Source organism: Oryctolagus cuniculus, chromosome 3, assembly GCF_051225735.1.
Source record: "Oryctolagus cuniculus isolate XC-2025 breed Fujian yellow rabbit chromosome 3, ASM5122573v1, whole genome shotgun sequence".
Classification (NCBI taxonomy): domain Eukaryota; kingdom Metazoa; phylum Chordata; class Mammalia; order Lagomorpha; family Leporidae; genus Oryctolagus; species Oryctolagus cuniculus.
In genome coordinates this window covers 5,019,968-5,036,962 of record NC_142869.1, presented here as the reverse complement: position 1 = coordinate 5,036,962, position 16,995 = coordinate 5,019,968, and the positions used below count along the sequence as shown (strand labels likewise).

General features: G+C 55.6%; 1 long non-coding RNA gene across 3 annotated transcripts in view; it reads right to left on the bottom strand.

Annotated features, from left to right (window-relative positions):
- LOC138849146 (uncharacterized) overlaps positions 1-16,995 on the bottom strand; it is a 17,978-nt gene extending 983 nt beyond the window's left edge. Inside the window, exons 1-4 of one of the 3 annotated variants that reach the window (XR_011387549.2) lie at positions 16,504-16,995; positions 16,014-16,230; positions 6,125-6,280; positions 1,689-1,800 (exon numbers count right to left, since the gene is read on the bottom strand). This is a non-coding gene — a long non-coding RNA (uncharacterized LOC138849146). Of the gene's footprint in view, positions 1-1,688; positions 1,801-6,124; positions 6,281-15,282; positions 15,526-16,013 lie in introns of those variants that run through there. The other 2 variants (XR_016231340.1, XR_016231341.1) reach the window with 2 other exon arrangements.

Sequence of the window (16,995 nt, the reverse complement as noted above, 5' to 3'; positions counted from 1 at the left end):
CAGAGGAGTGTCCATCATTCACAGCCTTCACTGAATCCCTTGTGTCTGCACACGGGTGGTTGCCCAGATCATGGCCAGTCACTTGTCCTTCCCTACCTCAGCCACACTGAGAACTCGAGGTGGGGTGGAGGCAAGACGGTGTGCTGCTGTGGCAGCAAGGTGGCTTGGGGAGGTGACACAGTGGTGTGGTGACACGGTGGTGTGGTGACAGTGCGGCATGCTGGTGTGATAACATGGTGGTGGTACAGTGGTATGGTAGACAGTGTTTCATGGTGGCATGGTGGAGTGGTTACATGGTGGTGTGGTGGCCTGGTATTGTACCATGGCGATGTAACATGGTGGTGTGGTGACACAATGGTGTGGTGGCATGGTGGAGTGGTTACATGGTGGTGTGGTGGCCTGGTATTGTACCATGGCGATGTGACATGGTGGTGTGGTGACACAGTGGTGTGGTGGCATGGTGGAGTGGTTACATGGTGGTGTGGTGACATGGTGGCATGGTGGCCTGGTAGTGTGGTGTTGCAGAAAGAGCTGATGCAAGATTGATGGTAGTGTGGTGACACAGTGGTGTGGTGACATTGTGGCACTCTGGTAATTTACCACGGTGATGTGGTGACATGGTAACAGTGTTTCATGGTGGCATGGTGGAGTGGTTACATGGTGGTGTGGTGGCCTGGTAGTGTACCATGGTGATGTGACACGGTGGTGTGGTTACACAGTGGCATGGTGACAGTGCAGCATGCTGGTGTGATAACATGGTGGTGGTACAGTGGTGTGGTGGACAGTGTGGCATGGTGGCATGGTGGAGTGGTGACATGGTGATGTGGTGACATGGTGGCGTGGTGGAGTGGTGACATGGTGATGTGGTGACATGGTGGCATGGTGGAGTGGTGACATGGTGATGTGGTGACATGGTGGCATGGTGGAGTGGTGACATGGTGATGTGGTGACATGGTGGCATGGTGGAGTGGTTACATGGTGATGTGGTGACATGGTGGCGTGGTGGAGTGGTTACATGGTGGTGTGGTGACATGGTGGCATGGTGGAGTGGTTACATGGTGATGTGGTGACATGGTGGCGTGGTGGAGTGGTTACATGGTGATGTGGTGACACGGTGGCATGGTGGAGTGGTTACATGGTGATGTGGTGACATGGTGGCGTGGTGGCCTGGTGAGGGGGAGAGGAGGAGGGTGCTCCAGGAGGAAGTGCAGCCTGACACCCGGGGGATGAGGGCGCCTTGGGCAGAGGAGCAGAGCGAGGACCTTGCATCCCAGGGAGCGCAAGGCAGGAGAGCGCACGGGGCGGCGCAGGCCAGTGTGGCAGCAACAGGAGGGCTGGGCATGAGGCCTGCGTATCATGATGGCCCGGGGGAGGGGACTGGGCACGGCCCCACCTTGCAGAAATTCATCTGCTGGATGAATGAATGAACCTGTAAAGATGACCACGCCACCCTGAACAATTCCACCTAAACTGTTAAATAAAACAAGGGTAATATATCAATCTAGGTCCATAACACAAAACAAAATTAACAAAGACTAGGAAATTATTGAGCGCCCAGGAAAAGATAAGGCGTAATTAATGAGTTTAAGTCTTACATTAAAAAAAAAGAACCAAAGTAATTGCTTCATTCTTAGATAACCAGAGAAATATACATTTAAATAGAGATTTGAAGAATTCAAAGTACTCACCAGTGTGATTTTTTTAAATGCCACAGCACCGCAAGGTGAGACTCTGGCTGGGACACGTTGGCTCTGACGACGAGCTCTGGGAGTTTAAATCCTGCTATCTCGCAGCGAAGCCCTGTGATAGGAGGCAGAATGCAGCCATAGGACACAAGAGATAGCGGGGAGGAAGGTGGTGTCACAGCGTGAAGCGAGGATGAGCAGAGACAGGCAGGCTCCCACGCACACGGGCGGACCAGGGCTGCAGGAGGGGGCAGCGATAACCCGCAGCCCAAGGAGGCTTGAAGGGCAGGACGATTGCTGCCGGCCACGAGAGGCACGGACTCTGACAACGGCCATTCCCCTGTGTGCTGATCAGCGTGCGTGAGCCTTCATAAATCCACATGCTAAACGCTGAGAAGAAATGATCACACATACAATGGTGGGGAGGGGGACGCATCAGTCACTGGATCCTGCCTGGCCTGTGGGGGCTCTCCCCAGACCCCTGGGGGTTGACGCGCCAGGCAAGCATGGATTCTCTGCTTCTCTGCAGGCAACAGGGGGCGTCTCAGTCGGCCGAGGACGCCGTGCGGCCATGCAGGCTCGGGCGGGTTCCTCACTCTGCCTCAGTTCCTGCTTCTGCCAGGTAACGATAACAATGCTAGGCTCTGACACACACAGTGCACCTGCAAGCAGAGAGGCCTTCCTGCTGCTCCCTCTGGGAGCCCAGCCGAGCCCGGCGCACCCTGCAGACTCTGTTTGCAAAGCTGATCCCACGTTTCTAAACCCTTTGGACAGGAAACCCGAGTCGAGAGGACATTTGAATTGGCTCATGCAAAACACAATATTTGCTCGAGGTTAGCTGCTGCATTATGAATTTCCAACCTCCCATAAATCAAAACTGTGAAAATGGACAAAGGCCGAACTTCCTGCGCCAGGACCAAAATAGAAGCCGGCTGTGTCTCTTAAACAATTCCGATTATGTTTCCATAACCAAATCACGCTGCGATGAATGGCTGAGATATTGGCATTAGGTCCTGGAGTATAATGCAAAATAAATGAAAACAGTCCATCTTCTGGGCGCCGGTGCTGTACTTCCGCTTCTGTCTGCAAAGAGACGCGAAGGCCAGGCCCTGCCGTGCCCGGGGCGGGACCCTGCTTCTCTGTTCCCATTGCTTTCCCCTCAGCTGCTGTCCCCCCAGGACTGGCTGATTAATGGGAAGCTCCAGGGGACCCGTTAGGCCGAGGAGCAGCGACACCTTAAAAGGTGCATGAGACGGAGTCTTGTTCCCGCAGGGACAATATTTGAACGAAACGACACTTTCAGGAGTTTGACAAATCTATTTTCAGCAACTCCTGTGAGATACAAATTTAGAAGAATGTGGTAATAACTGGGAGATTTTTGCTTCTTTTTGAAAAAGATTTATTCTACTTATTTGAAAGAGCATCAGAGAGAGAGGGGGAGAGACAGAGACAGAGACAGAGGTCTTCCACCCCCTGGTTCACTGCCCAAATGCCCACAGTGGCCCCGGGCTGAGCCAGGCAGAAGCCAGGAGCCTGGAACTGTGTTCCGGCCGCTCATGTGGGTGGCAGGGACCCAAGTACTTGGACTGTGACAAGGCCACTTCCATCCCCGCTTCTGGCCTGGGCCCTGCCCCTGCTGGCCCCTCTGGCCCCTCTGGCCATCACCATCAGTGCAGAGACTGGCCTGGCGGACGGAGCATATTAAGGCCCCTGGCTCACGCCCCGGGGGCATTCCGGCCTCCTGCAGGTCTGCACCCAGTAACCACTGACTCTTGTTCCGTCTCCATGACTGAGCGAGCCTGGTCTCCCGCTGCCGTCTCTGGTCTCTGACCGCGTCCCTGCCTGATGCTGGGGCAGCCCGGGACGCATGCGTGTTCTCCCGGCCCCGGTGCCACAGTAGCGCTTCCGAGCGCACCGGCTCCCTTTTAGGCAAGCTGCATTTGGAGATCACAGTTGGGGTTCGCAGGGTGCTCATTAAAACCAACTCGGTCACTGTTCCTAGGCCTTCTTATAAAACGGAGAACTTGTTAAAAATTAAGACAAACTCATCTTGCCTCCTGCTGCTAACCTCCAAAGCACAGTCAGGGTGCAGGCTTCCTACTCAAATGCATTAATTCTCCTTCTGTGTCTCGTTCTCCCACACTGAAAATTCTCACTCTCAATGGCACCAGCATGGTCACCCAGGGCCTCCCATCAAGCCCCTCCCCCAGCAGTCTCAGGGTCAGAGGGCCTGCGGGACCACCAGAGAAGAATTCCAGCAACGCCGGGGGTCCTGAGCAGGGTCTGTTTCTCTGACAGCTTCTCCCAGAGGGAATATAATTCTCAAGCTACTGTGCAACCAGCCAGGAAGCTCCTCTCCCTGGGGTGACAACCGCCAATGCTGCATCCCACTCTCATTGCTATGAATGGTTTTCCTTGGGATTTTGGCTACAACTGGCTACGGTGTTTACATGGTTCCAAAGTCAAATAACGGACTTGACCCAAAGCCTTTGCGCTTCTCCACTGCCTCCTCCTCCCTAGCCAAGCCCTGCTCTTCCTCTAGAGCGGGGGTGGGGAATGTCAGCCCAGTGGGTGAAATCTCAGGGTCCTGTGCCCTGCTACGCCAGCGACACAGTCTCATTGTTAGACTGATGCTTCTGTACAGCCCACAAATGATGTCATCAATATGCAAATGACCCTTGCTGGAGGAAAGATCCCCCCACACCCCTCCTTGCTATGAGGTAGTCATGTGCTCAATTTCAGATTTTAAAAGTCTTGCACGGTTTTCACACGCACACTCATTCTGTTTCTCAGGTCTGGGGAAGTGTATTGTACACCTTGCTCTCCTCTTCTTTCAAAATTTATTTTTAATTTATTTATTTGAAAGGCAGAGTTACAGAGAGAGAGAGAGAGAGAGAAAGAGGGAGAGACAGAGAGAGGGGGAGGATTTTCCATCCCTCTCCAAATGGCCACAATGGCAGGGGCTGGGCCAGGCCAAAACCAGGAGCCTGGAACTCCATTCCAGTCTCCCAAGTGGGTATCAGGAGCTCAAGCACTTGGGCCGTCTTCCACTGCTTTCCCAGGTGCATTAGCAGGGAGCTGGATGGGAAGTGGAGCAGCTGGGGCTCGAACCGGCACCCCTATGGGATGGTGGCACTGGAGGCCGTGGCTTTACCTGTTATGCCTCCCCCCACCCCAATCCCCCCTCTCCTCCTTGCCCCGTCGCCCCTAACCCTGCTCCCTTACAGCCCAGGGACGCCCTCCCCGCCACTCCGAGGGGCGCTCTGTTACGGGGCTGCACCGTTCGCTCACCCAGCTGCCTGTGTTCCTCCAGGCTTCAGTTACGACAAGCAAGGTTGCAACTCATAGTCTCATCCACCTGTGCTTTATGTTTTTGCTAGCAATAGATTTATGCTTTTAAATTCTTTGCTCATGTATTTACTTAGGTGAGAAGTGGAGAGTTGGGGAGGGTGAGATACAGAGAGAGAGGAGCCAGGAGCCCAAAACTCAGTCTGGTTCTCCCACACGGGTGGCAGGGACTGAACTGCCTGAACCATCACCTGCCGTCTCCTACGGGGAGCATTAGCAAGAGGTGGAGTCAGGAACAGAACCAGGGCTGGACCCCGGGCCCCCTGACAGGAGACACTGGCATCTGAACCAGCACCTGCCACCCCGGAGCCTGCTGCTTTCCTGAGCTCAGCCACAGGCCAGGGCTGCTCTGATCTCCAAGTCTGTGTCCCCGCCCCCAGGGTGTTAGGAGGTGGGGCCTTGGCCCTGACTGGGTCACAGGGCGGAGTCCTCATGAGTGTGATTAGCAAAAGGGAGCTCAAACACAGCCAGGAAAGGAATCGCACACAGCCCACGCCGAGGGAGCACGGTGACCAGGCAGAAGGGGGCAGGATCGTGGTGGCCACGGCGCATTCCAGGACACCAGGACATGGCAAAGGCAGGTGACGGTCCCCAGGGCCTCGGCACTCACGCCTCAATCACCTCCCTGCAGCACCAGCCCCTGGCCAGCTCCTGAGGGCCCCTGACGGCTGTGGCCAGGCAGAGGTGTGGGTGGCCGGGTGCGTGAGCCACGGAGTGTCTGAGCCACACAGCAACTGGGACCCTGTCCCCATCTGCCCCCAACGCCGCTGCCTCCTTGGGGTTGGAGCACCTACCTTGGCCCACACCTTACGTTCCTTTGGGTGATTAAAAGTAATTACCGTGGGCGAGAGACGCCTCAGCCGCTGTGCTCCCAGGCCCCACCCAAGGGTTTCTCTGGCTCCCACCCACGCAGACCAGAGAAGGGGACCCTGCTGGGGAGGAGGGAAGCAAGGAGAGAGAGCGGCCCTTTGACCCACTTCACCTGCTTCCTAGTTAAAGGGACCAGGGTAGGGCGGGCGCCTGCAACGGGGGATATGCGTGGATTCGACACTGACTGTTACCCCCAGAACAGAGCAGAGCCTGGTGCTCACCGTGTGCTGAACGTGGTCAGATGATGACAAATGTGCCCAGTTTCATGACTGCTGCAACATAGCCGGGGCTGGTCCTGGGGCTCACGTGTCTGGAGGTTTATGGTGCCAAGCACTGGCACTGGCGTGGCTCTAGTGAGGGCCTCCTGCATGGAACACCTGTGGGTGGAAGAGGTTCCGTCTCTAAACAAGACGATGGAGAACAACTGGGGGGCCACTCTCCCGGGAGCATAGGATCCCAGGAGAGCTGCATGAACCCCCTCCCGAGGGCAGCTCCCCAACAGCTAAGTACCTCCCCCAGGCCCCTATCTTAAAGGATCCATTGCCACCCTGGGAACCCAGCTCCCAGCACATGGACCCTCAGGAGCTGCATCAAACCACATCCAAGCCACAGTCGATAATCAATTATTCTGTTAGAGTAACACATTGCCAAATCACACCGTGTCCAATAACACTTGACCGATGCTTGGTGTCAGTCCAGCTGTGTCACGGCAACAAAATCCCATAGCCAGGACAACCTGGGCCCCCGTCCACACTCTGCCTGGCACAGTTTTCAGTGAACTGATGGCCCAAGGAAGGGAGGGAGGGAGGAAGCCCGATGTGGCGGGGAGGAGGGGGAGCCCAGCTGCCGAGGAGGACGGTGGCAGACGGGAGCGTGCGTGCAGGTCGTCTTGTGAGATCTTAAGACCCGGCACGGGAAGTCCCAAAGGAGAGGTGAGCTGTGTCCGGAACCCTCTCCATGTGGGCTCTGGGGGCAGCTAGGTCCTTGAGGCTGTCTGCAAGTGGGCACCTTGTGGCAGAGGAGGGCAGAGTGCCCCTAGAAGGAGGGAGGAAGGGGGGAGGGGAGGAGAGGCTGGGGCAGCAGGGGAGACCCCAACTATGCCAGGGCAGAGGGGTGCACAGAGCAGGCCCTTGGGGACGGCGAGCTGCACCATGTGATGTAAGCCCCCTTCAGAAAAGTCTCCTTGGGGCCAGCAGCGTGGCTCACTTAGTTAATCCTCTGCCTGCGGCGCCAGCATCCCATATGGGCACCGGATTCTGTCCCGGTTGCTCCTCTTCCAGTCCAGCTCTTTGCTGTGGCCCGGGAGGGCAGTGGAGGATGGCCCAAGTCCTTGGGCCCTGCACCCTCACGGGAGACCTGGAAGAAGCTCCTGGCTCCTGGCTTCAGATCACCGCAGCGCTGGCCATAGCGGCCATTTGGGGGATGAACCAATGGAAGGAAGAGCTTTCTGTCTCTCTCACTGTCTATAACTCCACCTGTCAAATAAATATATAAACAAATAAATAAGTAAAAGTCTCCTCTACTCACTGGGGAATGGCCCTGGGGCCTCAGCTTGGCACGGGACAGAGATCCTGGAGAGCTGCACACGCATCAGCCCCTCCCCCCAGATGGGCACGGCCTTCCGAGAAGATGAGCAATACTCCCAGGCTCTGCGCCTGGGGTGGGCACGTCTTTGGGGGCCCCTCGTCCTGCCTACTGTGCCCGCATGCTGACGGCAGGCCACTACTCCTTGGGAGACTGCGAAGCAAGCTCATGGCCGGGCTGGCTCATCCGACCAGCTGTGCAAGACAGCACTGGTGACCCTCAGAGGGAAGGCGGGTCCACGCCCGAGGAGACTTCCCCTCGTGGGAAGCAACAGAACGGCAGATTCCACCAGAAGATGGAGTTCAAAAAGCAGAGAGAAAAGCAGCCAGGCTTCCCTTGGGATGTGGCTCTCGTTCTTCTCTGAGACTTATGGGGGCCCCCCGGGAATCACAAAAGCCCTCCTAAAAGAAAAGGGGAGGGAAGGGAAGAACCAGAGAGATTCGCAGGTGTCACATTGCTGCCCTGGATGCAGACGGAGCCCAGCCCGGAGCAGGAGTGACCTCCTTGAGACCCAGGGCCCTCTGGGAGGCAGGGCGGGCAGAGCCGGTGTGGACAGCCGGGGTGCCCTGGGGGCTGGGGCCAGCGCTCCACACGAGCAGCGTCCGTGTGCAGAACTGGAGTGGACAGTCACCGAGGCCAGGGAGCGGCCAGGCACACTGGGATTCAGCATCCTGTCCAGGTCCACTCAGGCGCCCTCCCCGAGGGTCACTCTCCTGTGTTGCCACAGCAAATCCCACAGCACCCGTGGCAAAGAATGGCGTGCGTTTGCTTCCTTCTGGGTCCAGCAGTGAGAAGTTCAGATGCGTTGGCCACGCCTCCTGCCTCCTGGCTTTTCCGGCCTCTGAGTCCTTCTTGCTCTGAACTGGGAACCCCCATGGGCCCTTTACCAAGACGCTGCATTGTCCTGTGGTTCAGACCGGGACACACGCATCCTCCTTGGAAACTTCAAAAACACGAACGCACACAAGGAAGATGCAAGGCGTCGGTAAGCCCCCATACGCAGGTGATCGTGACAGACCAGCATAACTTAGACATATTATTGCTGTATTGATTTCTTTATCTAAAACTAGCCGACATGGCCCTGGCCATTCTATATCCATAGATAAATACACACATACTGTCACGTCACAGCGGGTTTTGCAATTTTATTGTTATATTTCATTCTGGGTGATTTTCATCTGCATGTCTCCATACACGGCTATGCTTATATTTTTCTAACGAAATGGATGAAAAGGACCTCAGCCTAGAAAGAGAGGGAGACAGTCATGTTTTCCACGTCAGGGCATCTCGTTCCACTTTCCCTTCTAAGCAGGTGCCCCCGGGCTCATCCAGGGGCTGCAGTCCGGCTCCCCTTCTCCCTGGTGGGTTCTGGGTGTCCCCGGGGTCCTCAGATGTCAGAAGGCCCGGCTCCCTCCCCTGGCCACTCCTCAGCCCCCCGGGCCACCGCCATCCGACTGGACAGCGAGCCCCTCACCAAGGAGGCCCCAACACAGCCCAATGCTCTACAGACAGAAGGACCCCGTGGTGTCTTTATGCTTTTGCCCTTGGCACGGTTCGGTTTCGTCCACAATCCCTTTACCTGTCTTTCTCTTGCTTTGCCTGCCTGTGTCATTATCTGTCTCTTAAAAAAAGAGCCCCACACATCTTAGCCTGTACCCTCCTCCCCAGAGCCCCTCCTCCCGGCCTCGCTGATGGCTCAGGTACACAGACACTGAGAGGGGTGTCCAGGGCAGCTGAGGATGGGGGCGTCAGGAGCCCCATCACTGGTCTCACTCTCTCTTTTTAAATAATTTCATTTTCAATCTACAAATAAAAATTGTGCATTTTTATGGCAATGTTTTGATCTGTGTCTATATATATCTATTTATTACAGGATGGTTTTATCAAGCTAACTGACACAGCTGTCCCATACGCTCAGGGCTTTTGTGGTGTGAACATTTAAAGCCTCTGTCTTAGCAGAATTCAGAGGCACAGTGCGCTATTGTTCACCGAAGTCCCCAGGCTGTGCAGCGGCCCTGGGCCAACCTCTCCCCACGCCCACCCCCGCCCCCAGCCGCTGATAGCCGCCACTCTGCCCTCTTCTTCCGTGAACAGTTCGCAGAGTCCAAGTCCCAAGTCCCAGTGGCTCCCTGCAGCACTTGTCCTTCCGTGCCTGGCCTAATGGCTCAGCACCGCGTCCTGCAGGCCACCCTATGTAGTCCTGCACGGCGCGTTTGCGCAGTCGTAATCCTGCAGTCAGCGCCACTGTGTGCTGCTTGCTGCCCCGTGTTAGCGAGGGATGCGTTGTGAGTGTGCCCGCGTGTGAAACGGGGGAGACGTGTCCGGTTCACTGCGTGTGTTCTACACCACAGTTTATTTCTCCGTAAAGATTTTTCCATTTTAAATAGTGCTGTCAGGAATGTGTTTCCATATCCATCTGTGTTATTTGCCTTGGAGTAAAATTCCTGGGTCAGAGCGCACTTAGCTTCTTAGCCATCACCCTGCCGTGGACTAAAAGGCTAAAGCACGGTGGGGAGGTGCCCAGGCGAGCCAGCACCATTTTCCTTAGGCCTGTGAGGGCTGTTATGGATACAGCAGGTGGATGGCTGTCTACTGAGCCATCTATTTTCACAAAAAGTCCATGGAACATGGAATTCAAAGATGAGTTTATTTTGGTGCAAAAAATGTTAGAAGCATGAATAATTATTTCACAACATGTATTTTCCATGAGCTGTTGAAGGACCGTCGTGTGTGTGTGTGTGTGTGTCTCTGTGTGTATGTGTGTATCTTAGAAGTATTTTTGTTAGAAACAGGGGCCACACCTTTAGCCTGTAGCTCCTCCCCCTTCTCCCCAGAGACTGCTCTCATGGGTGATGGGAACTGTGGTTAGTGGAGGTGGCGCCCAGTGACGCTGATCCACCTGCCGGGCCACCTGGTGAATTCCCGGCATTGCAGTGGCTCGCTGCTCACCGTCGTTCTGTCACCCACTGAACCACAGGCTTCAGCCCAAGGTCATGGCCATCCACTCGCTAGCAATGGCACAACTCTTGTTGCCAGCTCTCGGGGGAGAAATGCCCGTTCCTTGCGGGCATTCAGGAAAAGCTGTGTCCACAACACACACACTGCAGACTGGACAGCGTTCAGGGCACTGTGGATTCTTCTCACAGCTGCGGCTCCTTGAGGCGGTTACCCTCATTATGTGATCCCTGAACTTGGGAGCCCTCCCTGTCATTCGCACCAGGGCCTCAATGCAGCTCTTATCTCCCGTTCAAGAATATCACATAGTACCAAGATTATCAAATAGCGCCAAGAATATCCATAGTACCAAGAGATGCCTGAGCTGGCAACGTTAGAATTGCGAATGCATGAAATTGGACGACGAAAGGATTCGTTTGTTTTGTGCAATAAACACTCATTGATCACCAAGGCTGGGGGAACCAAAGGACACGGTTGAGAAAGCTCAGTTGGTCCCGGCTGCTCCAGACACTGGGACACTTTGTCGGCGACACCCTGGTCCTCAGCATGAAGACTGGTGCTATCTCTCTCTCTATCTCACGGTGGCGAGACCCAGCTTGTTCCACAGTGGCTATTGAACCCTGACTTCCACCCAGAATGGCCGTCTCTTCTCTGGCAAGTGCTGGGATCTGCCAGCCCTGCCCATCTCCTCCTGCGTGGAGTCTTTCCCCAGGCCCCAGGCAGACCAAGTCGCCGGCTCCTCCACACTCCCGCCGTGCCGTGCGCCTGCCTCTGTGTGGGTCTTGCTACGTCAGTGCTCGCAGGCTGTAATTTCGCGTGCATTCGGGCAGTTTCCCTCCAGACGTGAGCTAATCGAGAACCGGGACAGGCAGCATCCACGTCTAAGTGCCTGGAGAGCAGAAGAGCCAATAAATGAGTGGAAACCGGCTGTGTACAGGAAACTCCTCCTGAGCCATGTCCCTAGAAGACGAGCTTTGGTGAAGCTTTGTATTTGCAGCAAAACTGATACACACTGGCATTTCTCTCTTTCTTTTTGTTTTGTTTCTTTTAAATTTTTTTTAAATTTTAGCTTCCACATGTAAGGGAGAACATAGTTTGCCCAACTTTGTTTTAAATCTTGGTCAAACACATGGTGAAGAATTACACGCTACTGTAGTTTTAATCGTTCTGTGAGTATTTCACGCTTTCCACGAATGAAGTTGGACGATTGTGGTTTACAAGCCCCGCCCATTTTCCTGTCCAACTAGGATGTCACTTCTTGGTTGGTGGACTCCTGATTTAGTGGAGCACGAAGCCTTTCGCACTGTGAATTATAAATATGCAATCTCAAAAAAAAAAAAATTAAAAGACAGTGAACTTTGAGTAGTTTTTCCAACAGAATCCTTTTTTTTTTTTAAGGATTTATTTATTTATTTGAGAGGCAGAGTTATAGACAGACAGGGAGAGAGAGAGAGAGAGAGAAAGAGAGAGAGAGAGAGAGAGAGGTCTTCCATCTGCTGGTTCCCTCACCAAGTGGCTGCAATGGCCGGAGCTGTGCCAACCTGAAGCCAGGAGCCAGGAGCTTCTTCCGGGTCTCCCATGTGGGTGCAGGGGCCCAAGCACTTGGGCCATCCTCCACTGCTTTCCCAGACCATAGCAGAGAGCTGGATGGGAAAAAGAAGAATCCGGGACTCGAGCTGGTGCCTATATGGGATGCCGGCACTGCAGGCAGAGGCTTAGCCCACTATGCCAGAGCGCCGGCCCTATCTGATCGACTCTTTCCTGCCCCCAGCCATGCCTAGGGAACAGTGGGCTCTGCGTATGGACAGCAGGATGCAGATGCATAACCTGTGTCCACGCAACTGAGAAAGGCCTTGTCCTGCCACAGGCTCGGGTCTGAAACCCAGACTCACCGCCCACGCCTGCTGACGGATCAGAGCCAGAGAGAGTTCTAGAAAGCATGAGAACAGATCACTGCCACAGCTGCGTAAAAGCAGACCATGATTGCACATCACCCACACAGCGCCTGCGACGTCTACCCCCAGGGATCGGGCTGACCTCAGCAGCAGCTGCAGCTCCACCGCCCGTGGCCGAGCCCCCAGGACCATTCCCACTGCCCCACTCACTTCCTCGTCCCCGTGGCCCTGTGGGCTGCACACGTGGACGCCGAGACAATGACTTCCACCTCCTTGCAAGCTGCCATGGGAAATCCACCCATGCCTGACCAAGGGGTGCAGTTTCTGCTAAGTCTCACTAAAGATTGTGTTTGTCAAATAGATAGCTGCATCACACACCACCCAGAGAGAGACACACCCACCCAGAGAGACGCACCCACCCAGAGGGAGATGCACCCACCCAGAGAGACGCACCCACCCAGAGGGAGATGCACCCACCCAGAGAGACGCACCCACCCAGAGCGAGACGCATCGCCGCGCTTGTCCTGAGACGGCTTCCTTCTCCCCTTCCTCTCTTCCCCTTTCTTTCAGGTCGCTCGGTTCTGGCTCATTGCATCCTCCGAACTCATTCTCTTGAAGACAATGGTCCCTACCTGCAGTCCGTAAACCCACGGAATTCCCCCAGACACAGGAAGCCCAGCCTCCCCGGGTGAGGGCGGAAGGGGAGAAGTCACGAGAGGACAATAAGTGACGACGGCTCGGGGAAAGGCACAACGCTGATGACTTAGACCAAGCGTCCTCTAGGAAGTAGACTTGCTCCCGTGAGCGTGGGCGAGCTGCCCGCAACGTGTGTGCTGAGAGAGAGAGGGGCCAGGCCCCTCTGCAGACAGGATTTCATCTCAGGTCAGCCAAAAGGAGCTTCGGCAGAGAGGCCATTACCACATTTTAGAACACAATAAAAGAGCTTAATAAGGTGTCCAGCTACAAAATAAATCTACAAAAATCAATAGCTTTGTTTTACACTGATAATAACCCAGCAGAAAATATAATGGGAAGAAAAGGCTGCTCCAAAATCATAGCAATAAATATGAAACACCCAGCACGGTTCTCACAAGGCTTGTTGACGTCCCGGGTGAACACTTGAAAATTTACTCACGGCCGGAGGACAGCTCGTGTCCCTTAAAGGGAGTGATTGGTCGTGCGCCTTCCTCTCTCCCTGCCGTATTTCTCATGTCCCTCGTCCTAATTGCTCTGGCGTCCGCATTCCCCCACATCCTGTAACCCCAGTGATGGCAAAGGCTGGCGTGCATCGTCAGCTATGTCCTCATACATACCAAGTCAGGGTACACAGCAGGTGCTCAGTCAGTATTAGCTGGATTAATGAGTGAAGACGGAGGGGACCACAAGTCTCCGTAGTTCGGAAACAACCTCTAGAATCCAAAATTGATCACTGGCCTACAAAACCAACCACAGAGGTTCTGAGACCCTGGGAATTTAGTCCTCCCGACGTAATATTCCTGGAGCCCCAACCACGACTGCACATCTCGACACACGGAGGCACAGTTCCCGGCCTTCCAAGACAAGATCTCCTCCTGGGAGGCAGTCACAGCCCCTTAGCCCCTTCCGACTTTCCTTCGCAGTGCTGGGGGTCAGTGAGCTTTGCCGAACTGCTCCAGAGACCTGCCTGGAGAAGGGTGATGCCACCAGGGCTTCCAGCATCAAGGGCACTGGCGATGGAATGGGAGGAAACACTGGCTGTTTGACTGTGAACCTGACCTGATGGCTGCAGCCCTTCTGCCCCCCTCGGAGGGTGGACTTCAAAGAGCATCGTCCACACAGCTATGGAAGCCGGGGCTCTACCCCCCTGCTGCCTCTGGACACCCACACGGAGGGGAGGAGGGGACAAGTTGATAAGCAGGGGACTTCCATGAGGCTTTGCCTGCCCAGAGAGGCCCAGACACAGCTGGGGGTCGGGCGGGGTGGGGAGAGAGCCCCAAGTACGTGAAAAGCATTTGCTGTGAGACAGGAGCAGAGGAAAAAGCCAGTGAGCAGACAAGGCGGCAGGCACGGGCGCCCAAGCCGCTGAGAATCGCCAGGGAGCCCGCACCCGACTCGGCCGGGCGCGAGGAGGTGATGCGCCCGCGAGGGGAGGCAGCTGGGTTCCAGGTGCTGCCCCATGCAGAGGACGGGCAGCAGCTGCGGAGGGAAAGGCTTTGGGTTTTGTCAACAGCAAACCCAGAGCAGAGCAAACACAAGAGGACTGCGGGGCGGGCTAGAGTGACAGTGGGTTATGGACGCAACTTGCAAGGCAGTTCCGAGAGAGCGGACCTGACCCCAGCTCCCTGTGGGCGGAGCCTCCCCCTTCCCCCCTACCCCACCCCGCCCTGCACACAGACAGGACAGCCGGCGCTGGGAGTGCTGGAGCCTGAAGCGTTCACAAGCCGGAGCTTGTCCCGGTGCTACCGAGGGGGGAGCCAGAGTGGAAATACAGCAGGCGAGGACTGATGGAAAGACTGTGGGTGCTGGGATAACAAAGACCTGAGGGTGGGGGACGCAGCGTGACCTCCGAAGCTCGGATGGAGCGGCAGAGAGAAAGACACAGCTCAGCTCGGCATCGAGCGAGGCTGCTGCCCGCCGGAGGAGTGTCACGGGACAGTGGCTTTCTGTGGACACTGTGAGCTCCTCCTGCACCAGGGTGCTGGAAGGCAGAGGAGCCCAGAGCCCAGTGCCCAGGGCTGGAGGGAGGCCTGGGGTGCAGGGTCCACGCTGGAGTGCCTGAGGGGTTCCCATGGGTCCCTGATCCAGGTGTCCCCACGTGAACGCTGGCCCCGAGCGCCTGCGGGAGAGGAAGTTCCTCGGTCCCAGGAGGCAGCCCACCAAGGCCAGCTGGCTGCCATGGCCTGCAGTGACCGCCCAGGGGCCAGGAACAGGGACCACGGAGTCTCTGACCTCAGAAAGCAATCGTCTTTTTTTGTTGTTTTAAAGATTTATTTATGTATTTGAAAGAAGTAGAGAGAGAGAGAGAGCGCGCGTGCTTCCATCTGCTGGTTCATTTCCCAAGTGGCCAGAGCTGGGCCAGCAGAAGCCAGGAGCCAGGAGCCAGGAGCTTCTTCCAGGTCTCCCTCCTGAGTCTCACAAAATGCTCCAAACATCGAGCTTCAGGGTGACACTGGCTCTCAAATGATACAAAGCCCGGAGGAACTGGGCAGCTAAATAGGGTTGGAAGTTCCAAAGAGCAGAGTGAGTATGATGATTAGAACACTGCCATCTACAATTTTCTGGATCCTTGGATACAATAACAGAGGGAAAACGGGGTTTACGCTGCTAAGCATTGCTTAGACAGGTGTAAAAGGAATATTGACTTAATATTTACTGCTCACAGCATGAGACAGTCTACTGCAAACCCTCTCCTCTGGGGCTCTTACAGCAGGACCGAGTTAAAAGATTCTAGAAGCAAAGACATGAACAGTGTAATCGGCTATTACCGCCACTCCTGTTCCACTTAAAGTGACATGTTTATTTCTATTTGCAGTGAAAGCAAGGAGCTGAAAACCTCTCAAGCATCGAACAGCTGAGATTGGAGCGGGTTTGATTAATTAAGCGAGTGAAGGCTTCAGGAAAACACTGCACCATTTGGCTAAAGGACGCGCGCCGCTCAGGAGAGGCCGAGACGGTCACCGAGAAAAATGCCACTTGCCTGCCCAGAGCGCGTTGGTGGGGGGCAGATGGAGCCCGACTCGCATTTGTCATCGGCAGGAGGTGAGTTTCCCCCGGAACACAGATGTCCACGGAATCCAAGGCAGCACCAGCGCCGAGTTCCCCACCCAGGGGGAGGATGGTCTTCACTACCTGGGCCTCATGGCTTTGGACGGAATGCAGCCGATTCCGCCGCCCGGCACAGGGCCCACGCCTCACTGAACTCACAGTGCAGCCAAGCCACGATTTTGCAAAGAACAAAAAGCCACTGTCAGTAACTTCCGGGAGGAAGGAAACGCGTCAGCTCTGAACCCGGAGAACAGAGCGAGGCCAGCAGCAGGTGCACCGCTTTCAGGAGCTCTCCCCTGGCCCCACCCCTCCCTCTCTCCTGCACGCAGGAGCTCCCCCCACCCCCAGCTTAGCCTCTCCCTCTGGCCAGTGGCCCTGGGGTCTATCACAACCACAGAGCACTCTATCCCACACCTTCCTACCTCTCGAGCAGACGAGACACAGCCTTCTCCCCAGTTTGTTAAAGTCACGGGGAACGACTCTCATTGGGTGAGAGAAGTGACCAGCCCGGAGCTGGACTGTCCCCGGGGCCAGGTGCACAGGGCAGCCTCACTGGCTGCTCCATCAGAACCACAAAGAAGTCCTCCACAGGCAGGTGCAAGCTTCCAAGAACTCCAAACACGGCTCCCCTGCGCGGGAGAAACCCCCAGTCCACCATCCTCCCTGGGGCACAGACCCCAAAGGCCCGGGAGCCGAGGCCGGCGGTCGCCCCCAGAACTGGACTGTCCAGGAAGGCAGCCAACAGCCAGCCACGTGGGGCTCCTGAGCCCTGGAAGCCCACGTGCCGCGTGCGGCAGTGTGAATGCATCTGGATGCTGAAGACGCACTGAAAAGTGCACGTGACCTCACTAACAATGGTTCATACATTCATACATGATGAAATGGTAGCACTTTGGAGACAGAGGTTAAATAAA